Genomic DNA, 26,478 nt, shown 5'->3' with positions numbered 1-26,478 from the left:
CTATACTTGCAACGGAGAAATTCTATTTTTGAGAGAAATTCCAAACCCGCTTTAGGCCATCATCAAGTTTTTGGTGCCGTTACCCGGGAATTTGCTTTTGATTGATTGCTTATTTTTGCTAGTTTTAGGAGTTTATTTTGCTTGTTCTTACTATCTTTTAATTTTATTTTCTTTTTCTCCTATGAATTCTCACCCATTGCACTATGAGTTTGGTTACTATTGTGTTATATGAATTGGAAATTTCAATTGTTTATCACCTAAATGGAATGAAGAGAATCAACAAGAAGATTGGGTGCACAAGTTTTGAAATCTCAAAAGCCATGAAAATTGCAAAAATGGGTGGAAATTCAAGGAAGAGTGGAAGCACAAACCTCCTTGATGAAAGCTTCTCAAAGAGTCCAACTTAAGGACTCTAAAGAGAAGTGCTTGGTGGGAGACACCCTACTATGGTAAAACTTTTCAACTTCCTTCCTTGATTTCAATTTTCGTAAATATATCCCTTGGTTGTTAGTTTGCCTTAATATATTTTCGTTTTAAAATGCATATGTAAATAGCTAGTAATTTTGTTTAAATTGTCTTTTTGACTTGAATTGCATGTTTAAAATTTTAATTAGTTTTTGAATGGTGAAAATAGTTTTGATAGACTCTTGATTGTGCATATTACTAGTTCATAGTCCCATAATTTTGATTTGGAAGATAAAATTTTAAATTAATTTTAAAGTTTAATGTAAATAGTTACATATTTTTGCTAATTTCTTGCTTACATGCATTTTGGAATGTTGGGTGAAACTCTGATTTAAAAAAAAATAACAAAAAAAAAAAATATTCAACTGTGCATACACACATATACATAGGCACGCACACTTTAGTTCAAGGCCTCTATACATGGCGCTCGGATAGTATATGCGTACGCCCAATAGCCCTTTACCCATGAATGCATACGCACATCATCCCCACCTCGCTCCTCCTCCTCTTCGCGCTACCTTCCCCTCCGGCTTCAACATCACATCGCAACATTCCCTTCCTCGCCAAACCTGTCTCAACCTGCACTCACAAGAACCACCTCCGCGATTGCTCCATCGCCTCTCTACTGCCTGGAACGGCCAGAACAGGGTACAGCCCCTGTGTCTTCCGACCCTCTGTCTTCCCCTGTTTTTTTGCGGCGTCTCAGTCTCTATTCCACCTCTGGGACGGCATCGCTCTGCTTCTGTTTCCCCTTCTCTTGTTCCCTTGTCAATTTTCTGTTCCAATTCTGCTTCCCAGCTTCATGTTTTTCTTTCATTGAGTTCTGTTTCAGTCATTAGTTTACTGCTAGTTAATTTTGTTTATTTTAGTTTAGTTAGTTTATGCATGTTTAGTTGATTAGGTTGTTAGAGAATCTGGCGTGGATAGTGGATTTAGATTTGTTTTGAATAATGCTGCTGTTTGGAAATGTTCTATTTCATTGATTTGTCTTGTGCTCATTTGATCTGTTGATGCTGCTGCATAGTCTCATTGCTGCTTTATCCTTGTTGATGGCTGTTAATTGGAAGGCACAAGTGATAGTCTTGACCAAATTCTGAATTTAAGATCTTATTGCTGCTACGTTCCTGTTTCAATTTGAACTTCATTGTTTAATTCAGTGATGCTTAATTGTTTAAACTCATGCTGCCTACTTGTAATTGATTATTGAATTATTGAATTCAATGAAAAGAATGCTGCTTGATGCTGTGGTTTGGTTTAAATTGTTATTGATGTTATGTTATTGTTTTATTGATTTACTTTTGTGCTAAACTGGATTGTTTGATGCTGCTGCATAGTTGTATTACTGCCTTATTCTTGTTGAAGGCTTCTGCTGGAATGATGCTAATTTTCTTAAATTTGAATTCAATTGTCAATTGCTCCATTTCAATTTTCCATTTTGTTCTTGCTTCAAGATTGATTGCTGCTGAAGTTTTCTTTCAACTTTGCACTTGAGTGTTTGAATTCAGCTTTCCTGCTTGTTAAATAGTTCATTGTTTTGGTGCTATATTTTTTGTTCTTGCTATATTTTGGCTCACTTTCTGATTTCCTATGAAGCCATATATGATTTTTGTGAATTTAAGTGTCATAGGAAATTTGATTTGATTGTTTGAATTTGGAAATAGGCCAATTTACTGTTGAAATGCTGCCAGATTTTCCTAACCTTATTTTATTAAGTGACATTGTGTTATTTGGGGCAACAAGATTCTATTTGACGGATTTCTGTGTTGATAGAATCTTGTTTGCTAAATGGTTTTGGAAAACTCCTCAAGAACTTCTTTGAAAGCTTTGGTCATGCTTCTGACTTTCTTTGCTTACTTGTGATGCTAATTTACTTCTATGCATTGAATAGTTCAAGTAAATTTTTAAATTGACCATAAACTTGAAATTCTTTGGAAAATTTGAGCCTCTTTTGCAATAAACTCACAAGTTTTGAAGGTTTTTAATCTATGTGGCTGATTTGATTCATTCTACTCATGCCTAACTTACATTAAGTCACATAGATCATGAGGTTTTCAATTCTTGTTTCAACTTGTGACTTTCATGCCTCATTGGAATTTGGTGTTTGAATGTTCTTTGGCTTACTTGTTTTTGTATGTTTCTAACTTTGTCAATGCTAAAGTGTTTTAATTTATGCCAATTACTTGTGATTGATATTTACTTGATTATGTGCTCTACACATATATGTGCATTATTTGCTTTTTTAGATTCCTTTATTTGATTGGAAGTTGCTCATGTTTGCTTGTTTGCTTTTAACTTGAATCTCATATATGCTTTCATTCAAATTTTTATTATCTGTTCACTTCATATGCTGTTTTTTGTGACTTAGCTCTTTCCTTTTCAGCACCACCATCACTCTTGCAGACACTTTTGTATGGTGACACAGTGACGACTCCTTCCACTCTGCATGATCGTGAGCACCGAGGATGGTGCTACATTTTAAGTGTGGGGAGGTTGTCCAACTTCAGCAGTGCATTTTGGGTGACAATCTTCATTTCTGAACACTTTTAGTGTAGTTTCTTCTTATGTTTTTTTTTTGGTACATTGTATATATTTTATCCTTTTGAAGAACTTTTTACTTAGTTTATTGTACTTTTTTAGTTTACTGCACTTTTCAATTTTGCTTGTATATAACCTAGTATTATATTGTAGTAAAGCATGTTTTTAGATTTCCTTTTTTTTTAGCTTTTAGTTGTGATTGTGATTGGGATGATGTGATGATTGCACCTAGTTTGATTTTCTATACACTTGCTATTTTGGTTTGATTGAAATTAGGAATTAAACTTAGGATTTTTGACTTTTTCCATCAAATCACACTATATACATATATAGAATAAATGTTAGTCAATTTAATGAAATTTCCAAGAAACTTACTCTTTATATAGGCCATTGAAAATTCGAATTGAATTGAGTTGAAATTCTTTGAAACTTGCATGATTTATATATTATGGAATATGGTTTTTGAGTTAAGGAACATACAACTTGTGAGTTTTTGAGCCTTATTGTGTGGTTACATCATTTGACCACTTATTTCATTCTTGTGTGTTACTCTTCTCTATGATTGCAATCTTTGATTTGTTTAATTTTATACATCCATTGTTTAGTGTATGTTTATGCAATTATGTGATTGATTCCATCACTTCATTATAGCTCACTTAACCTAAAAAAACCTACCATTTCATTTACCTTTGTTTGCCAATTTGAACCTTTTTAATCCCCTTTTGTTCTTTATATTACCACATTAGTACCTTTAAGCGAAAAATAATTAATTGTCCTATTTGAATATTTGGTTAGCTTGGGATAATGAGTATGTGTGTCAACTAAGTGTAGGGAAGATTTGGGAATATTGGTTGATGAAAATGTGTTTTATGCTTATTGAGAAATATTGGGAATTTAGGTACATGTTCATGTAATATTATAGAAACCATATGCATTGATGAGTTGGTGTATATATTATGTTAAAAAAAAAGAAAAATAAAAGAGAAAAAAAAGAAAAAAAATAATAATAATGAAAAGGGGACAAAATTACCCAATGAGAAATTCATTAAGTGTCAATGCATATGTGAAGAATTGAATTAAAATGCATGAGTGTGTGTATAGTAAAGTGAGATTTTGGATAGCTAAGTTTGATATTAGAATTTTATAGGGTATGTATGTGTTAGCGAGAACTTAGGTTAATCAAAGATTCAAATGCAAGATCACCTAGTCATATATACATCCTTACTTTTAACCTTAGCCCCATTACAACCTTGAAAAGACCTCATGATTTTTGCATATGTACATTAAATTTGTGTTGATTGGTTAAATGAAGAACAAACTTTAGAAAGCATGATTAGAGGAGAATTGAGTGGATTGACCCTACACACTTGAGCGACAAAAGTGTATATACACATCCGGTGAGGGTTCAATTACTCAATTCCATATTCCTACCTATGATCATTGTTTATCTTGCAAGTTTGTTAAATTCTTTTATATGACTTAATTCAATTGTGAATAGGATTTGGTTATAATTGCTTTAGCCCTTGATTATATATAGATGCTTTCTTGGAAATTGATTTACTTGGACTAGTTAAATACGTATATATAGATTACATATAGATAGCTACATACATATAGATAAATTGCATATAGTTTAGTTACATTGAATAAATGTTGTTTCCTCTTCTTGTCTTTCTTTGGTATAGCATGAGGACATGTTATTGTTTAAGTGTGGGGATGTGATGGATCCTCATTTCATGATATTTATTTGTTCTAATTTGGTGGATTTTATCAACTTTTCTTACATTTATTTATTGAAATAGCATGCTTTTTTGAATTCTTTCCTAATTGTGCTTAATTGTGAAAAACATGCTTTTATGCTTAAAATTGCCAATTTTAATTCACTTTTCTCCCATTCGATGCCTTGATATATTTGTTTGAGTGATTTAAGGTTTTGAAGGCAAGAATGACTTGAGAAAGTGGAAGGAAAGCATGCAAAGTGGAAGAATTCAAGAAATGAAGAATTTGCAAGGCTGTCAATCCTGACCTCTCAGTACTAAAGTGATCATAACTTGAGATACAGAGGTCCAAATGAGGTGGTTCTAAAGGCATTGGAAAGCTAACATCTGGGACTTCAAAATGATATACAATTTGCTATGGTGGACATAAGATTAAGTGTGCGTACGCACATAATTTTTGCGTACGCACAAGTTGGGATTTAGCAAGTGTGCGTACGCACACACCTATGCGTATGCACAAGTCCTGGCACGTGAGCTCATTAATTGCAAATTGCTGGGGGCGAATTCTGGGCCTCCAAAACCCAGTCCAACTCATTTCTGAAGCTATTTCAAGCCAAAGTGAAGAAGGATGAAGAGAGGAGCACTTAGGTTTAGGTTTTTATCATGTTTTAGGATAGTTTTCTAGAGAAAGAAGCTCCCCCTTCTCTCTAGAATTTAGGGTTTCTTGCTTAATTTCTCTTTAATTTTAGTCTTTAATTCTTGTTTTAGTATAGTTTCTTTAATTGGGTAATTAGGTGAACTTGAGTTATGAATATCCATTCCACATTCTGTTAGGATTGTTAGTTGGTTTGGTTTTTCATTGACGTTAGTCTTTCACTAAGTTAATTAGTGAGTTGACTCGGACTTATAGATTGAGATCAATTATGCCCTTTTGACTTATTCTCGATGTTAGGATAGATTAATTGGGATTAATTTTACGCAATTACCATGTTTGTGGTCCATGACTAGGATAGAAATCCTCAATTCCCCAATCCTTGTCAAGAGTCGTTTTTGCCACTTGCATTCCATTTTTAATTTACTTGCTTTGAGTTTTAATTCCCTTGCATGCTTATTCACTTTCTTGCACTTTAATTTCTTGCCACTTGCTATCCCAAAACCCCCCCTTGTTTCATAGCCAATAATTGAACATTTCATTGCAATTCCTAGGAAGAACGACCCGAGAGTTTAAATACTCTTGGTTATTTGATTTGAATTGTGACTTATCTTTATTTTAAACTTTGATGTTGGTTAATTGTGGGTTTGGGACTATACCTGTAATGGAGAAATTCTATTTTTGAGAGAAATTCCGAACTCGCTTTAGGCCATCATCACTTTCTCAATCCAACAATCTCTATGGAATTCGACCCTCACTCACCTGAGGTATTACTTGGACGACACGGTGCACTTGCCGGTTCAGTTGTGCGGAGTTCAATTTCGCGCACCATGAAGCCCAATACTGGTGGCAAGGGACACGGTGTGTTCTGCAACCAGATGGCACGGTGATATCTTGGGAGGTGTTTTCGAACAGAGTTTTATAGAAAATATTTTCCTAATTCAATGAGGAATGTTAAAGAGCTTGAGCTGCTGCAGTTGAAGCAGAGTTAAATGACCGTTGTGGTGTACACCAATAAATTTGAAGAACTATACCGGTTTTCTCGAATCTGCTAAGGTGCTCCGGAAGACTTTGCTTAATGGTAGTGTATAAAGTACGAGGAAGGACTTCGGAGTGACATTCTGAGCTCCGTTGGGCCGATGGAGATTAGGGTATTCTCTGAACTTGTGAACAAGAGCTGATTAGCTGAAGAGTGTGTGAAGAAGGCGACAGTGGAGAAAGGAAATCAGAGGATGCCTTTTCAGATGAACCAAGGGAGGAACATCGCACCTAGGGGTAGGACTTTTAAGCGTGGAGGCTATGTTCCGCAGTAGAATCAAGGTCAGAACAACTTCCGCAGGCCTAATAACAATGATAATCGAGGGAGAAGGTTTGGGAAACAGCCACAGAATGAGTCGAGTTGTCCGAGGTGCGGGAGTTATCATCCTAGAGTTCCGTGTAGGGCTGGACTAGGTGTGTGCTACTTTTGTGGGCTAGCCAGGCATATGGCCTAGAATTGTCCAAAAAAGAAGAAGTATGAAGCTGGGAGAGCACAACTAAGGCGACTGTTCACTACTTCTGCAGCAGGTGCCGAGGGATCCGAGACATTGATTAGAGGTAATTGTGAAGTAGCTATTAAAATTTTAAATACTTTATTTGATTCTGGAGCGAAACATTTATTTATAGCATTTGAAAAGGCTAGTAAGTTAGGATTGAAGATAGTTGTGTTGGGTTATGATTTGAAAGTGCATAATGCTACTTCTGAAGCCATGGTGACTTGATTAGGCTGTCCACAAGTTCTGTTCCAAGTCAAATAACGAGACTTTGTCCATGATCTGATCTGTTTACTGATGACTAGTCTTGATCTCATCTTGGGATTGATTTTGGTTGTCTAAGAATCGCGTTCTGCTTGACTGTTCTGAGAGGCTGTTGAATTTCATGTCAAAAGGGTTAGAAGGACCAGTTGTGGTGAAGAGTTATTTAAATTCTGTTGTAGTAAACTGTAGTGGGTATGAATGTCAGGGTGTTATGTTGCTAGCTGAAAATGTGTCGGGAGAGGAGCAACGCTTAGAACAGATTCCAGTTGTGAATGAATTTCCTAAAGTGTTTTCAGATGACATTCCTGAATTCCCTCCTACTCGAGAAATCGAGTTTGTGATTGAGTTGGTACCTGGAGCTAGACCAGTCTCAATTGCGCCTTACTGAATTTCACCGTTGGAATTAACTGAACTTAGATCTCAGCTGGAAGAACTAATGAGCAAAAATTTCATTCGACCGAGTGTTTCTCTGTGGGAATCGCCAGTATTACTGGTAAAGAAGAAAGATGGGAATATTCGTCTGTGTGTAGATTATCGGCAACTGAACAAAGTCATTGTGAAGAATAAATATCCGCTACCAAGAATCGACGATCTGATGGACCAACTGCATGGTGCTGGAGTATTTTCCAAGATTGACCTTAGATTTGGTTATCACCAGATAAGAGTGAGAGATGAGGACATTCCGAAGACTGCTTTCAAAACTCGTTATGGCCACTATGAATATACGGTAATGTCTTTCAGGTTAACTAATGCCCCAACAGTGTTTATGGACTACATGAATTGGATTTTCCGCCCTTTCTTGGACAAATTCGTTGTCGTCTTCATTGATGACATTCTCATTTATTCCAAAACCGAAGTAGAACATGTGGATCACTTACGGATTGTGTTACAGATTTTGAAGGAAAGGAAATTGTATGCCAAGCTATCTAAATGTGAATTTTGGAAGAGTGAGGTGAAGTTTCTTGGGGATGTGGTAAGTCAACAAGGGATTGCTATGGATCCTGCTAAAGTTGAGGCGGTAACGGACTGATGCCAAGGCATCTTAGGCTAGTTTCACTAGCATTTTTCTGTTAGTTTTAGTTGTTTTATGCATTTTCTTGAGCTTAAAGTAACCAAGAATGGTTAAATGAATAACAAAGCAATGAACCATCCAAACAGTATGATTTTGATGCAAATTCCATGAGTTTTAGTCATATTACTTGAATGCTATGAATGGAAGAATTCTCATGAAATTTTGCAAGACTTTGATGCAATTGTTTGGATGATTTCAGGGATGAAGAGGCTAAGCAAGGAAGCAACAAAATCAATAAAGGAAGCTTGAATATCACATGTGGAGTTTAAGTTCCAGTTTAAGCCTAAACTGGAGCTTAAACGCCAGAATCATGAAGGCTAAGAAATGCTGGAATTGAAGTTTAACCTCCAGTTTAACCTTAAACTGGAGGTTAAACGCCAGAATGAAAGTCTCACCAAAGAAGCATTTCCACGTTTAACCTCCAGTTTAACCTTAAACTGGAGGTTAAACGCCAGAATGAGAATGCCACTCAGGAAGAGTTCCACGTTTAACCTCCAGTTTAACCTTAAACTGGAGGTTAAACGCCAGAAAGGGGAAATGCACCAGGGAGCCATTCCACGTTTAAGCTCCAGTTTGACCTCAAACTGGAGCTTAAACGTGTTCGACCAAGTTTTCTCCTCCAGGGTTGCTTTCTCCATTTCCACGTTTAAGCTCCAGTTTAACCTTAAACTGGAGCTTAAACGTGTTCGACACCTCCAGGGCTACCTTTCTCAGCTTCCACGTTTAAGCTCCAGTTTAACCTTAAACTGGAGCTTAAACGTGTTCGACCTCCAGGATGGCTTTCTCCTCTTCCACGTTTAAGCTCCAGTTTAACCTTAAACTGGAGCTTAAACGTGTTCGACCTCCAGGGCTGCCCTTCCTATCTCCACGTTTAAGCTTCAGTTTAACCTTAAACTGAAGCTTAAACGTGTTCGACTACATGACTCTCCAGGGCTGCCTTCTTCCATTTCCACGTTTAAGCTTCAGTTTAACCTTAAACTGAAGCTTAAACGTGCTTCTACAAAAGGCTTCACTGGAAGTGTCTGGCGTTTAAGCTGCAGTTTAAGCTTAAACTGCAACTTAAACGCCACTCTTGGAAAAGGTTTCTGGGCCAAAAATATTGCGGTTTAAGTTAGTCTTTGAGCACAAACATTAACTTAAACTTACTCTGGTATGAAACCCAATTGAATATCATGGTTTATGGGATTGGGCCTGAAGGATTGATGAGTCTGAAATTTCAATTTGTTGAGTCATGTACTATTATTTGATTATCACTAAGTTGGCTCAATGAATGTTACAGAATTTGGATCAGCAGCCTCATCAAGATTATGGATCATAAACCCAAAGCAAAAGGAAAGCAGGGAGAGGCCTCAAAGCCCAAGAAACACAACAGAAGCTCAATATAGAAAGTGTATAAATAGGATAGAATTTAAGTTAGGAACAGATTGGAACCTTTACCTTTTCATTTTGCTAGTTTTCATATCTTTGTAATTGAATTCAGAGCTATGACTCACTAAACCCCCTTTTCATTGGGTTAGGGAGCTCTATTGTAATTCAATGAATCAATAATAGTTTATCTTCTTCTTCAATCTTTTCTCTTGAATTTTGTTAGAAAGCTTCTCGATCTAATTCCATTGGGTAGTTGTCTTGGGAAAGAAACTACCCATAATTGGAATCCTTCGGAACCTTGGGAAAGGAATGGAGGATTCATGCTAGAGAAGCTTTCTCACAGTGAATTGGATTGGGGTTTGGATGGATATTGTGACATGTAATCCTACCAAATTGTGGTTCATGAAACTGTGTGGTATAATCAGTGATCGAGCATCATCTCTTCTTATGAACATTTAAACCAAGGGATTGGGAATTTGTTTGTTTTTAGAGAGAATTGGTGAGCCAAGGGATTGGGATCCAATCATATAAGATTGCCAAGCAAAATTCAATGAACGCATTGGTTGAAGAAGAGATAAACATGTTTTGATTCGGAGATCTCAATATCTCCTATAACCCAATGAATTCCCCATTTCTGATCTCCACTTTCTCTTTACATTCTGCAACTCAATTCATGCAATCACCCCCATTCCCTTTTAATTTTCAGCAATTTAGCTTCTGCTCTTTAATTCATGCAATTTAAGATTCCGCCATTTAAATTCCTTGTCATTTCAATTTCTTGTCATTTACGTTTCCCGCCAATTTTACATTCCGCAAATTCTCATCTAAATCTTGATTCCGATCAACTAGAACACACTTCTAATCCGAATTGCTCACTCAACCAATCCTTGTGGGATTCGACCTCACTCTATTGTGAGTTTTTACTTGACGATAACCGGTGCACTTGCCGGAAGGAATTTTGCCGATCGTGCAATTTCCTAAATCGTGGCATAACTAGTTTGTGCACGCATCAAGTTTATGGCGCCGTTGCCGGGGATTGGTTTTCGATTGACAATTCTCAAATTGGAAGTTAACTAGATTGAGCATTTTTTTTTTGTTTTGATTAATTCAGTACACATTACTTGTTGAATTTTAATTTCCGCACTCTGTTACATGCTTTCTTTCTTTATGCCTTTAAATTCAAGCAACTAACTCACTGACTCACTAACTGTTTGAATTAATTCCTCAACTGCTCTAACCATACTCTTCCATTAACCAAGAGTATTTCACTTGTTTGTTGCCTGTGCTGTGTTCTTGTATGACAGGTAGGAGAGGAGAGACATCAACTCCTCCATATACCGAACCAGAGAGGACCCTTCATAGACTTAGAAGGGAAGCAAGAGGGAAGAGAGTACTGGGAGAAGAAGAATCTGAAGGAGAATCTGAGGACAATTTTGAGGAAGCTCTAGATCTCAACATGGATAGAGAAGTTCACAACCATGAGAGAGCTGATGGAAACAATGCCATTCCTGAGAGGAGGGTTCTTAGTTCATACATAAACCCAACCTCTGGGAATTGTGGTAGCAGCATTCAGAAACCACCCATTCAGGCCAACAATTTTGAACTCAAACCACAGCTAATATCACTTGTGGAGAATCATTGTTCATTTGGTGGGAGTGCTAATGAAGATCCCAACCAACATCTCACAAAATTCCTGAGAATTTGTGACACTGTGAAGTCCAATGGAGTCCAGGAAGATGCCTATAAACTACTTTTGTTCCCATTTTCACTTAGGGACAAGGCAGCTAAGTGGCTGGAATCATTCCCAAGGGGGAGCCTAACAACATGGGATGAGGTGGAAAGCAAGTTTCTGGCACGTTTCTACCCCCCACAAAAGGTCAATAGGCTTCGATCTGAGGTTCAGACTTTTAGACAACAAGATGGTGAAACTCTCTACGAGGCATGGGAGAGGTTCAAGGATTTGACAAGGAAATGCCCACCAGACATGTTCCATGACTGGGTGCAATTGCATATTTTCTATGATGGACTTTCTTATGAATCAAGGAAGGCGGTAGACCATTCATCGGGAGGTTCATTGAACAGGAAAAAGACTGTGGAAGAAGCCATTGAAGTGATTGAGACAGTGGCTGAGAATGAGTACTACTATGCTTCAGAGAGACACAACACTAAGGGAGTCATGGAGCTGAACCATGTTGATACAATTTTAGCCCAAAACAAGGTGTTTGCCAAGCAACTAGCAGAGCTTACCAGGCAATTAGAAACAAAGCAAGTGGCTGCAATACACACACAAGATCAAGAGGAAGTAAGCATTGAAGGAGGTGATTGGGAAGAGGCCAACTATGTGGGAAACCAACAAAGGCAATCATATGATCCACATTCCAACACTTACAACCCAGGATGGAAAAACCACCCAAACTTTGGGTGGGGGAACCAACAAACCCAACCACAAAACCACAAACCTTACAACCACAACCAACATAACAATTCCACATACCAAAACTCCAACCAAAGATCATACCAAACCACACAAAACACTTACTCCCAACCATCATATCATGGCCAAGATAATCAACCTACCCAACCTAATCCGAACCAACAATTCCAAGATCAATTAAACCGGATAGAAGGAATGATGGCAACCATGAGTCAAGACATAACCGAATTGAAAAGCTTCAGGGATGATGTGAGAGCTACCTTAAGAAACCATGGTGAAAAACTCAAGAGGATGGAGTCTCAAATAGGAGAGTTATCTCAACAGGCCCCCAAATCAACTGCAGTGTTCCCTAGTGACACAGAAAAGAATCCTAAAGGGGAACAAAAGAGAGTGAGATGGGAAGAATGCAAGGCCATCACCATATTGAAGGAAGTCTCAGAAGAAGAAGGAATCAGACCCTCAAAACAGGAGCCAGAAAGCTTGAAGGAAGGTGTGGAAGAAGCTAAGCAGGAAAGTGAAACTGAGCAAGCCAAAGAACTGCAAAAAGGCATGATGGAAGCATATCAACCAAAAGCACCATTTCCTCAGAGGTTAGGAGTGGGTGAAAAAGGGAAAACCTATTCAAGGTTTTTAGAGACATTTAAGTCTCTCCATATCAATATTCCCTTTCTTGAGACTCTCCAGCAGATGCCTACACATATCAAGTATTTGAAGGAATTGCTGAGAAAGAAAAGAGTTTTAAAGGGAGGACAAACTGTAATAATGAACAAAGAATGCAGTGCCCTCATCAAGAAGGATATAATCTCTAAGAAAACAGACCCAGGAAGTTTTCATATCCCCTGCATCATAGGGGAAACAAAAATTGACAAAGGACTCTGTGATCTAGGAGCTAGCATAAATGTGATGCCTCTGACTCTTATGAAGAGGCTACAACTGAATGAGGTAAGATCCACTGATGTAATCATACAACTGGCTGACAAAACTCAGAAGCAAGCTGAAGGGGTAGTTGAGAATGTGCTGGTGAAAGTGGGAGATTATTACTTCCCCACAGATTTTGTCATTTTGGACATGGAGGAAAGCTACCTACACCCTATCATTCTGGGAAGACCATTTCTAGCCACTACTAGAGCGCTCATAGATGTAGAACAAGGAGAGCTAATTCTGAGAATACATGATGAACAGCTCATTTTCAAAGTTTTCAAACCTGCATCTGAGCCTGAACCAGAACCTGAAAAGCCTAAGGATGATAGTAGTCATCTGTGTTTGGAGGAAAGTAATCCAGCAGCTGAAACTCTAAAACAGTCTTTGGAAGGCAAACAGGAGTTGCAAGAGTTAAAGCCACAAGAATCAATGGAAACAGATCAGAAGGATCCTCCTAGCATAAGGGTCAATGAAGAAATCCTCAAGAGAAAGGGAAGAATGATAGGGAAATTGCCAAGAGGGTGGAGAAACAAGAAAATTCCCACTGAAGGTTTTTCTCCGGGAGATAAAGTGATATCAAGTCATTATCTGCCAATCCCACCTGGCCTCAAAACCATTCCTTCCCAGCTCCCTCAAGTGTTCACAATCAGGAAAGTTCTTTCTATGGAACATTTAGAGGTCATGAAGGAATCAAGTGGGGACGTTTGCATAGTGAGAGGAGAAGACGTCAAACACTACAATCCACCCTAACAAGGGACAACCGTCAAGCTAGTGACGTTAAAGAAGCGCTTCATGGGAGGCAACCCATGTTTTTAATATCCTTACTTTTTTTTTGTTTTGTTTTGCATCTAATAAAGCATGGTTTCTTATGCATGAACTTGAATCCTCAGGACAACTGCTGAAAGAGTGCACTAAACATTGCATATAAAATACAATTTGTCTCTAAGTTTAGTGTGCCTGAGGGCACCCCAAATTCTATTCAAAATGCATTCAATTTTTCATGCAAAGAGCACAACCAAACATTAAGTTTGGTGTTCCTCTTTGAACACGGTTCATGAAAAGCAAGAAGTTCCTCTGGATTTCGAAATTCATGACAAGTAGACCATTAGCATGTTTTAATACTTTGGTTTCAATTACTTAGGGTAGTAAATTTGTTTAGAATCAAAGAGCCAAAGTGACTATGATTTATTAGAATTATGCACATTCATTAAGGACAACCAATATGGATTTCATGTCATCAGGAGACTTTACCAAACACTAAGATTGGTGTCCAATAATAAGTGTGCATACATACAAAAGTCACGGCTATAAGCTCATGAAGTTAATCATTGATTTACATGTGCAAGTACTATTCATCATTCACATGGACCGAAAATTGATAGCAAATTTGTTTGTTTGTGCAGGTACAAAAGGAAAGACAAAAATGGAGGAAAAAGACAAGGAGAGGTACGGTGCTTGGTCAAAAAGAAAGTTCACAAGTCTTTGAAACTAACACATGGGAAAAGGAAGTTCTGCAAGAAAAGATAGCTACATGTACAACCCAATGCACCCAGAATACTTCCAAGAAAATGAAAAGCAATTCGTCCTTCTCCCTAATTCATATATTTACCATCAAGCCACCCTTCACAAACCACCCTAGCCGTCCATTTTTCACTTACGGGCACTATAAAGAACCACTTGGGGAACGAGTTCAACACCACCAAATCTCCTTCATGCACATTTCCTTCATCATAGCATAAACTATCTCTTGCCGAAAACAACCTCCCCACACTTCCAACAACACTTCTTGCTTCACCTTGTCAACTTTAGCTTGTCACTTACCCCAAAAACTAAAGAACCAATGGCAGCCTCATCTAGCCACAAAAGAAGAAAAGACAAGCAACCAATGGAGGAGAACAGGGAATTCGATGCAAGGAGATACAAATCAGTTTTCCATGAGATTCAAGCCGAATGGATGAGACCTAAAAGAGTACTAGCTGAGGTTCCCTTTGACCTTGAAAAGGATGAGTTCCCAGGTGTTTGGGAAAAGATCAAAAAGAGGAAGTGGGAGCTCCTGACTAAGCCAATCACTAAAATCAACATCAACCTGGTGAAAGAGTTTTATGCAAATGCAGTGAGGGAGGATCCAACCAAGAAACCCACATACAAAAGCTATGTGAGAGGGGTGGAAGTTGACTTCAGCCCCAAGGCAATCATGAAAACTCTTGGCCTGAAAAACATACATTTCAGCCAAGCAAGTTATGAAGAAAGGATGATAGGAGAACCTTTCTATACGACTATTGCTGAAGATCTTTGTGCCATCAGAGCTGAATGGGTGAGAAAAACAAGAGGGGCTCCAAGAGTCTTGAGAAGGGGAGACCTAACACCTGAAGCTAAAGGGTGGTATGCAATAGTTAGGAGATCCATCCTACCCAATGCAAACTCTTCAGAAATAGTCCCTAAAAGAGCCATCTTGCTTCATTGCATTATGGTGGGAGGGGAGATCAAAGTTCATAAACTCATTGCTGAACAGATACAAGAGTTTAGTGAGAAAAGTGACCCTGAATCCTGGCTCCACTTCCCGAGCACCATCATTAGACTATGCATCGATGCCCAAGTACCACTTGAAGATGAAAGTCCTAATTGGCTATATCCTGGATTGGCCATAACTGCGTACAGAATGACTCTTGGCCCAACTGCTCCAAGACATACAAGAAGAAGAAATGAAGAAGGGCAACAAGCGGAAGCCGAGCAAGAAGCAGAACAAGAAGGACAGGAAGGAGAAGACAGAGAAGAAGAGCAAGAAGAGCAAGCAATTCCAGAAAGAAGACAACGAATTCTCAGAGACCCCATGGATATGAGCAGAATGCAGGAAATCATGGAAGGAATGTCTCAACAATACATGAGGTCTCAGGAGAGACAAGAGGACTTTCACCTAAAAATGATGGATATGCAAAGGAACTTTGAATCAAGATTCTTAGATCTGCAAAGGGAACAGAATTTACACTTACAGGAATCCTTCAGCCACATATTCCAACACCAAGATGCCAATGTCTTGGCAATCAAGGAAGCCACCACTTTACAGAATGCAAGATACTCAGTCCAAGCTGATTACAACATCAGTTCGCAAATCAAGCTTAACTACATAGGGGAACATCTACACAAGATGGACCCAGCATTCCCAGCTTTTGATGAGTATTTCAAAGGGAGGAAAGAAGGAGAAATAAACAAGGCAATGATCCTTGAAAAAGGAGTGGAAGAAACGATGAAAAAGGCTGGATTCTGGAAAAAGCTCATAAGAAAAGACAAAGGAAGCACAAGTGGTCAAAAAGAGGCAGGAAGCAAGAAGAAGCAGGATCCCAAGAATTAAGAAGAACCAAGCAATAAATAAGAGGTGGTCTCATTCCTTAATAATCAAATGATAATTGGTGAATTGTCTTTATGAGCTTTCTTTCATCATAAGTCATTTAAGTGTTATGTGGAGTTTTTTTTTAGTATGAGTGTCTGTTTATTGCTTTGAATAAAGTGAATGCCTAGATGTTTGGATATAACTTCACCTTCTTAAACAAGTGCTTGCCATGCTTGTTCTGTTTCCAAAAATAAAATAAAAGTTTGAACAAAAGTAACTTGGCTCAATTAGTGACAAATCAAGTAGAATTAAGTGGTGGTATGCATGCTTGATTGTTTAAGTCAGATCACTGGAAATAGAGTGTAGAATTATCATTTTTTATGTAGAAATTGAAAACTGTCTATGGATCTTGATGAATAAATGTCTTTGGCCATGAAAAAGAAAGAAAAAGAAGAAGAAAAAGCCACTGAAAAAGGGCAACCAAAAAGCAAAAAAATTGAGAAAATAAGCTAGGCACCAATGGTTTGAACTTCTGAGACAAATGCCTGTGGTGTTTATGTATTAAGGATATGCTTGGATGAATAGGTTCTGAGGAGTGTTTCAACACTCGGTAACTTGGGTTAACTAACCCGGGATTATCAACCAAAAGTCCATTATCAAGAGCAACCTAAATACAAAACATTTAGTCACACAAAGAGGTGCTGGGCACCAATGTCTCAAGAAGAAATGTGAACTAAAATGCCTGGAGTGGATATGTGTAGTGCACTGATAAGAAAAAGAAAATGCCAAAGGCTTGTGCAACACATGACACTAAGCAAACAAGGAGCAAAGAAGCTCTAAGAAAAAGAAAAGAAAAACAAAGAAGAGAAAAGTGCCAAAGACATAAGAATAACAAGAGGCCATAGCAGTGTTTGATGGATGCAATGAAAAAGTGATAATCTTACCTGATAAGAATGAAAAAGTGATGCTGCAACTTTCTGCATAAAACCCTTCTGATGAACTTCAAATGCTTGCTAATATAGCCAATGTGATTGCTTTCTGTTTCATACTTTCTTCTCAAATAACTCAGGACTTGCTTAGGGACAAGCAAGTATTAAGTTTGGTGTTGTGATGCCAAGGCATCTTAGGCTAGTTTCACTAGCATTTTTCTGTTAGTTTTAGTTGTTTTATGCATTTTCTTGAGCTTAAAGTAACCAAGAATGGTTAAATGAATAAAAAAGCAATGAACCATCCAAACAGTATGATTTTGATGCAAATTCCATGAGTTTTAGTCATATTACTTGAATGCTATGAATGGAAGAATTCTCATGAAATTTTGCAAGACTTTGATGCAATTGTTTGGATGATTTCAGGGATGAAGAGGCTAAGCAAGGAAGCAACAAAATCAATAAAGGAAGCTTGAATATCACATGTGGAGTTTAAGTTCCAGTTTAAGCCTAAACTGGAGCTTAAACGCCAGAATCATGAAGGCTAAGAAATGCTGGAATTGAAGTTTAACCTCCAGTTTAACCTTAAACTGGAGGTTAAACGCCAGAATGAAAGTCTCACCAAAGAAGCATTTCCACGTTTAACCTCCAGTTTAACCTTAAACTGGAGGTTAAACGCCAGAATGAGAATGCCACTCAGGAAGAGTTCCACGTTTAACCTCCAGTTTAACCTTAAACTGGAGGTTAAACGCCAGAAAGGGGAAATGCACCAGGGAGCCATTCCACGTTTAAGCTCCAGTTTGACCTCAAACTGGAGCTTAAACGTGTTCGACCAAGTTTTCTCCTCCAGGGTTGCTTTCTCCATTTCCACGTTTAAGCTCCAGTTTAACCTTAAACTGGAGCTTAAACGTGTTCGACACCTCCAGGGCTACCTTTCTCAGCTTCCACGTTTAAGCTCCAGTTTAACCTTAAACTGGAGCTTAAACGTGTTCGACCTCCAGGATGGCTTTCTCCTCTTCCACGTTTAAGCTCCAGTTTAACCTTAAACTGGAGCTTAAACGTGTTCGACCTCCAGGGCTGCCCTTCCTATCTCCACGTTTAAGCTTCAGTTTAACCTTAAACTGAAGCTTAAACGTGTTCGACTACATGACTCTCCAGGGCTGCCTTCTTCCATTTCCACGTTTAAGCTTCAGTTTAACCTTAAACTGAAGCTTAAACGTGCTTCTACAAAAGGCTTCACTGGAAGTGTCTGGCGTTTAAGCTGCAGTTTAAGCTTAAACTGCAACTTAAACGCCACTCTTGGAAAAGGTTTCTGGGCCAAAAATATTGCGGTTTAAGTTAGTCTTTGAGCACAAACATTAACTTAAACTTACTCTGGTATGAAACCCAATTGAATATCATGGTTTATGGGATTGGGCCTGAAGGATTGATGAGTCTGAAATTTCAATTTGTTGAGTCATGTACTATTATTTGATTATCACTAAGTTGGCTCAATGAATGTTACAGAATTTGGATCAGCAGCCTCATCAAGATTATGGATCATAAACCCAAAGCAAAAGGAAAGCAGGGAGAGGCCTCAAAGCCCAAGAAACACAACAGAAGCTCAATATAGAAAGTGTATAAATAGGATAGAATTTAAGTTAGGAACAGATTGGAACCTTTACCTTTTCATTTTGCTAGTTTTCATATCTTTGTAATTGAATTCAGAGCTATGACTCACTAAACCCCCTTTTCATTGGGTTAGGGAGCTCTATTGTAATTCAATGAATCAATAATAGTTTATCTTCTTCTTCAATCTTTTCTCTTGAATTTTGTTAGAAAGCTTCTCGATCTAATTCCATTGGGTAGTTGTCTTGGGAAAGAAACTACCCATAATTGGAATCCTTCGGAACCTTGGGAAAGGAATGGAGGATTCATGCTAGAGAAGCTTTCTCACAGTGAATTGGATTGGGGTTTGGATGGATATTGTGACATGTAATCCTACCAAATTGTGGTTCATGAAACTGTGTGGTATAATCAGTGATCGAGCATCATCTCTTCTTATGAACATTTAAACCAAGGGATTGGGAATTTGTTTGTTTTTAGAGAGAATTGGTGAGCCAAGGGATTGGGATCCAATCATATAAGATTGCCAAGCAAAATTCAATGAACGCATTGGTTGAAGAAGAGATAAACATGTTTTGATTCGGAGATCTCAATATCTCCTATAACCCAATGAATTCCCCATTTCTGATCTCCACTTTCTCTTTACATTCTGCAACTCAATTCATGCAATCACCCCCATTCCCTTTTAATTTTCAGCAATTTAGCTTCTGCTCTTTAATTCATGCAATTTAAGATTCCGCCATTTAAATTCCTTGTCATTTCAATTTCTTGTCATTTACGTTTCCCGCCAATTTTACATTCCGCAAATTCTCATCTAAATCTTGATTCCGCTCAACTAGAACACACTTCTAATCCGAATTGCTCACTCAACCAATCCTTGTGGGATTCGACCTCACTCTATTGTGAGTTTTTACTTGACGATAACCGGTGCACTTGCCGGAAGGAATTTTGCCGATCGTGCAATTTCCTAAATCGTGGCATAACTAGTTTGTGCACGCATCACGGACTGGGAACGACCAACCTCTATGACGGAGATCAAGAGTTTCTTAGTTTTGGCGGATTATTATTAGAGATTCATCAAAGGTTTTTCACAGCTCGCTTTGCCTTTAACTAACCTGACCAGGAAGGACGCACCATTTATTTGGACCTCTGAATGCGAGAAAAGTTTACAACCATTGAAGCAGAAGTTGACCACTACACATGTGTTACTGTTGCCTGAGCCTAACAAACCTTTTAAGGTGTATTGTGATGCATCAGTGAAGGGACTGGAGTGTGTGCTAACACAGCACCATAATGTTGTGGCATACACCTCACGGCATTTAAGACCGCATGAGATGAATTATCTGACTCACGATCTAGAGCTTGCTGCCTTTGTGTTTGCTCTAAAATTCTGGAGGCATTATCTGTATGGCGTCAAGTTTCAAGTCTTTCCCGATGATAAGAGCTTGAAGTACTTTTTTATCAGAAAGAACTGAATATGTGCCAGAGGAGGTGGATAGAACTACTAAAAGATTATGATTTCAAGTTAAACTACCACCCAGGAAAGGCTAATGTTGTGGCAGACGCTTTGAGCCGAAAATCTTTATGTGCTGCTTGTAATATGCTTCGAGAGGAAGTTACTAAAGACATTTGAGAGTCTGAACTTGGGGTCAGAGAGGTGTCTGGTACTCTTGTGTTGAAGTCAATTACAAATTTCAAGTGATTTTAAATCTAAAATCATAAAGGCCCAACAAGACGATCAGGAGTTACAGAAGGTGTTACTGACAATTGAGAAAGGGAAGCAATGGAGATTTTCTTGGATGGAGATGGAATATAGCGGTACAAGGGTAGGATTTGAGTGCCGAATATTGGGACTTTGCGGCAGGATATCTTGAAAGAGGTGTACAAAAGTGGATTCTCTGTTCACCCGCGGAGTACTAAGATATACCATGATCTGAAGCGATGTTTTGGTGGTCAGGAATGAAAACTGATGTGGTGTCGTATGTATCTAAGTGCTTAACCTGTCAAAAAGTAAAAATTGAGCATCAGAGACCATCTGGAACCCTTCAGCCTTTAGAAATTTCACAATGAAAATGGGAGAGCATTGCAATGGATTTTGTGTCGGGTTTGCCAAGAACTCGACCTGGATTTGATGCTGTTTGGGTGATTATGGATCGGCTGACAAAGTCAGCTCACTTTTTACCCTTTCAAATGAATTGAACCTTAGAAGGGCTAGCACGTTTGTACATCAAAGAAATTGTGAGGTTGCATGGCATGCCTACCACCGTATTCTCCGACAGAGATCCATATTTCACATCTAGATTCTGTGGAGCCTTCCAATGGCCATTTGGAACTCAGTGAAGCTTAAGTATGACATAACACCCTCAAACCGATGGCCAATCTGAGAGAACGATTCAAACCTTAGAGGATGTGCTGATGGCGAGCTGGGATCGGTATATGCTGCTAGTGGAGTTTGCGTATAATAACAGCTACCATGCTAGCATCGGGATGGCTCCGTATGAGGCTCTATATGGGAGAAAGTGTCAATCTCCACTATGCTAGTATGAAGCTGGGAAAATAAGCTTGTTAGGGCCTAAAATGATAGTTGAAACCACCGAACAAATCAAGAAAATCTGAAGCCGAATGCTTGTTGCTCAAAATCGTTAGAAATGCTACGCCGATCAAAGGCAAACGCCTTTAGAGCTTGAGGAAGGGGAGCATGTGTTCTTAAAGGTCACACCAACCACCGGAGTGGGTAAAGCAATCAAAACAGAGAAACTAACCCTCGTTATATTGGTCCATTTCAAATTCTGAAGAGGATTGGACTAGTAGCCTACAGAATTGCCTTACCGCCCCATCTTTTGAACCTGCACGATGTGTTTCACGTGTCGCAGCTTTAAAAGTATATTCCCGATGCTAGTCATGTTCTAGAACCTGAATCGGTTCAAGTAAGAGAAGATTTGACACTTCAAGTAAATCCGTTAGAATTGACAATACCAGCATTAAATGATTGCGCGGAAAAAAGGTTTCATTGGTGAAAGTCGCTTGGAGTCGGGATGGAATTGAAGAACACGTGGAAACTCGAATCCGAAATGTGGAAGGACTATCCACACTTGTTCTCAGGTAACTAAATTTGAATTTTGTGGGCAAAATTCTTATTTAGGTGGGTAGGATGTAAACCCCGCACAATTAACGAATAATTAGCCAACAAATTAAATATTAATAAAAAAAATTAGAAAATAGAATTTTATAGTTTAATGAGGAAGAATTAATTAAAGTACGAATTTTAACACTAATTTTAAAGAATTTGGCCCAAGATTAGGCCGAATGGGCCGAACTGGACAAACTAGTCCCAATGGCCCAACTAATTTACTTAACCAAAGGAGCTTCAGCTCTTTCCTTCTTCCTCATTGTTGTTTCATGCTTGGAAATGATAAGGTAAGAGAAGAAGAATTTCAATCATAACTTTCTACTTCGAGCTCCAATCGCCGCACTGTTTACGGCCACGCGACTGCAGCGTTGAGCTCTACAAAGTCCAGTACTCAATGAAGGTAAGAAAATCACTTTTCGGTTTTGATTCTCTCCTCCCCTAATACTGAAAATTCTATGATTTGGGTGTTGAGATTTTGTTGGTTTTGATGTTTATGATCAAGCTAGCTTAGTGGGCTTGCTGGGTTTTGACCCAATTTTCCTTCGGTAAGGTGAGACAACTCTAACCCTAGTGAATTCCTTGATTATTGTGGTTGGGTATAAAAAATTTTGTATATAAATGTGGTAATGTGAATTAGGTAGTGTATATATATATATATATATATATATATATATATATATATATATATATATATGAATTAGAGCATATTTGGGGAAATTGGAAGCTTGGATTGAGTCGTGGTTGCCGAATTTTGGTGTTGGAGGCTTGTAGTCTTGCGTTTTTGGGTGTCTTTAGCTTAGGGGAGAAACCGGCCACGGTATGGTTTCGGTTTTTCATATATAATATATAATTCTTGTTAAAACTTAGGCTACACAACATAAGATAACTTGAATTATATGTCAAGTGCATGTTTAGTGGTTTTAGTTAATGCCATGTGTGTTGAGTTGGATGTGGGTAAATGGATGTGTTGGTTAATGATATGAATGTTTCTTCTGGATCAGAGAATGCTGCGCTTTTAGTTCTAGCCTTTACCACAAAGACCCTAATCTCCCCATACCTCGGCTGAACTGGTGTCTTGAGAAGTCCCCAACGAAGTCATGGATTAGCCGTCTAAGAGATGTATAATCAAGCTAATGGTTCATCATTGTCTGATGAAATACTCACTCTGAACCAATGTAGAATGAGATAACCTTATGCCAGTTCAACGCATTCATAAGGATGAAGAACGAAGATACGTCTTAGAATAGAGAATCAAACACGGATTGAAGATAAAACAGTAATACTTTATTAATCCATAAAACTCAGCAGAGCTCCTCCCCTCAACATAGGAGGTTTAGAAGCTCATACTGATGGAAAATACAATGTAAACGTGTAAAGTGTCAAAAGTCTTTGAAAAGTGTAAAAGTTCTCAAATAAATACTAGACTAATGATTAAGGATTACATAAGAAGGGTAAAATTATCTTTTAGTGCTAAAATCCACTTCCGGGGCCCACTTGCTAAGTGTTTGGGGTGTGCTTGATTGAGATCCACGTGCTAGGAGGCCTTTACGACATTGAACACTGGTCTCCTCTCCCTTGGGCGTTGGATGCCTGAATAGGGCTGGAAACCGGTGTTGAACGCCAGTTCTGGGCCTTCAATTCTAAAGCAGAGTATGGACTATTAAACATTGCTGGAAAGCCCTGGATGTTAGCTTTCTATAGCCATCGAGAATGCTCCATTTGGAATTTTGGCGTTTAACGCTAGCGGTTGATAAACCCCATATTTAGGGTTTATCTTGTGTTGAATTTAGAGGGTTTTATCATTTTTTCTCACATTTATCCAATGAAATAGCATGGTTTTATAACTTCTCCTTTAATTGTGCATAAGAGTGAAAACATGCTTTTGAGGTCTTGAAATAGCTAAGTTTAATTCACCTTGATTCCATTAGATGCTTTGATATGTTTGTTAAGTGATTTTATATTTAAGAGGCAAGGATTGGATCAAGGAAATGAAGGAAAAGCATGAAAAAATGGAGAACTCATGAAGAAATGAAGGAATCGCAAAAGCTGTCAAGCCGACCTCTTCGCACTTAATTGACCATAACTTGAGCTACAGAGGTCCAAATGATGCGGTTCCAGTTGCGTTGGAAAGCTAACATCCGGGACTTCGAAATGACATAAGATTTTTCATAGTTGCATCAAGTTTAAGGGGGCGCGCACGCGCCAATTTTCACGTGATTCATTAAAAGCAAATTAGTGGCCAGCGAATTCTAAAGCCTTGTGAGCCCAATGTAACTCATTTCTGATGCTATTTAACCCAAGGATTGAAGAGAGATGAGACATCTAGTCATTAGTTTATTTTTATTTTAGTTTTATCATGCTTTAGTTAGTTTCTAGAGAGCTTCTCTCTAGAATTAGGAGTAGGTTAGATCTAGATTAGGAATTCTTAGATCTAGGTTAATTTCATGCTTTGATTTACTTTTCCTTTTGCAATTCTTCTTCTTCTACCTTTCCTCTTTCTAGTTTTACATTTAATTCATGCAATTCTCTACTTTTATGTTGATGCACTTTTGCTTCTTCTATCTCTCTTTCAATGCAATTTATGATTCATGTTCCTTCATTGTTGATTTGATTTGTTGTTGTTTAATTCCTTACAATTGAGTAGTGTAGATTTACTTTCCTTGCTACTTTACTATATTTTCCTTTTATGCCTTCCAAGTGTTTGATAAAATACTTGGTTGGATTTTAGTGTAGATTTACATTCCTTGCAATTTTACTATGCTTTCCTTTTATGCCTTCTAAGTATTTAATAAAATGCTTAGTTGGATTTTAGAGTAGATTTTAGTGCTCTTGGCTTGGGAAGGTAACTTAGGAGCTCTTGAGTTACTAATGTCCAAGTGATTGACGATTGGGAGCTATTAACTCTAGATCTCACTAATTGATTTGGTGGAGAACTAGGACTTATGGACTTGGATTGACATAGCTCATTTGACTTTTCTTTATTAGTTAGAGGATGGCTTAATGGGGTTGATCCTTGCCAATTTTCATGTTGTGGTTAGTGATTAGGATAGAGATCCTTGACCACCAATCCATGCCAAGGCCTTTTGTTATTTGAATTTCCTTGCCATTTCCTTTTCATGTTTCTCATCAAAAACCCCAAAATATAACTCATAACCAATAACAAGAACACTTTATTGCAATTCCTAGGGAGAACGACCCGAGGTTTAATACTTCAGTTTATATATTTTAGGATTTTGTTACTTGTGACAAACAAATTTTTGTATGAAAGGATTATTGGTGGTTTAGAAACTATATTGCAACGAGATTTCATTTGAGAATTCTAAACCACACAAAAGTCCAATCTTCAAAATGGCATCGTTGCCGGGGAATTGCAATGGTGTTGTGTTGTTGGTTATTATATATATGTGAATAGTGTGAATATGTTTGCTTTTGATAGCTTTTGCTAGTTTTAGGATTTGGTTTTGTTTGTTTCTTATTTGATTTTATTTTCCTTTTCTCTTGTTATCATGAATTCTCACTTTGGCTATGAGTTTGGTTCTAATTATGTTATAGGAAATGAGGACGATAATGAGAATGTGTATCAAGGATGGGATAACCAAAGGTGGGAGGAGCCATTGCATATGATCAATCTTCATGGCAACAACCTCCACCAATGTACTATGAAGAAGAGCCATTCTATGATGCATGCCAACCCAATGGCTATGGCAAATCTCCTTGTGACTTTCAAGAACCACCACCATATGCCTATGAGTCATATCCTCAATATGAACCTCAACCACACTCACAAGCCTATTTTCACCAAACACCTCCATATGAACCTAATCCATATCCATCCTACCAACCACCTTTTGAACCATATGAGCCATACATGGAACCACCATTCCAAGATCACTACTCCCAAGAACCACTTCAATATACACTACCACCTTACTAAGAAGAACCACCTTCCTATTATGAACCTATTCTCCAAGACATTGAACCCTCCTACCCACTCCAATCCTCAATGGATGAAATTCTTAGCCTTATACTTCAAGGGCAAGGAGAAATGCAAAGGGAGACACTAGAATTTGTGGCTACCTTGACCAAGGTAGTAAGCATTTTAGCCTCCCAACACTTGAGCACTCAAAGTACTTCCATGGTCACATGTGGAGAATTAATTGAAAAGCATAGCATGAAGGAGCGATTGGAAACTCCGGTGGAGAATGAGGAATGCCACTTTGTGTTAGAACAATTGGAGGAGCCTATGATCATTGAAGAAGAGGAAGAAGTAGTCGAAGACTTAGGAGATGCAGGACCTCCTTGGGAACCTAGAGTTGAAGAGAACCTCTCCGAAAAGATTGAATTTGATGTTGAGGAGAAAAGTGCACAACCTCCAAAACAATTTTTGAATGAAGGCTTGGAAGGAATGAAGCAAGAATTGAGTTTCCTTGGTGATGAAGATCATGTATCCAATCCTCTTGGGGGTGAATCCTTTGAATTTGAAGAACCTTCTCCCAATGAGATGGAAAGCAATGTGGAGGTAGATTTC

At 38.2% G+C, this 26,478-nt stretch overlaps 1 non-coding gene across 1 annotated transcript; it reads right to left on the bottom strand.

Annotated features, from left to right (window-relative positions):
- Positions 1–11,488: 11,488 nt before the first annotated feature.
- LOC148574668 (small nucleolar RNA R71) lies at positions 11,489–11,592 on the bottom strand. Its single transcript, XR_015906230.1, has one exon. It is a non-coding gene; the product is annotated as a small nucleolar RNA R71 (small nucleolar RNA).
- Between the last annotated feature and the right edge of the window lie 14,886 nt (positions 11,593–26,478).

The sequence above is a fragment of the Arachis ipaensis genome, chromosome B2 (assembly GCF_059453495.1).
Source record: "Arachis ipaensis isolate K30076 ecotype BB chromosome B2, ASM5945349v1, whole genome shotgun sequence".
In the NCBI taxonomy this organism is placed as follows: domain Eukaryota; kingdom Viridiplantae; phylum Streptophyta; class Magnoliopsida; order Fabales; family Fabaceae; genus Arachis; species Arachis ipaensis.
This window is presented reverse-complemented; position numbering and strand designations above follow the sequence as displayed.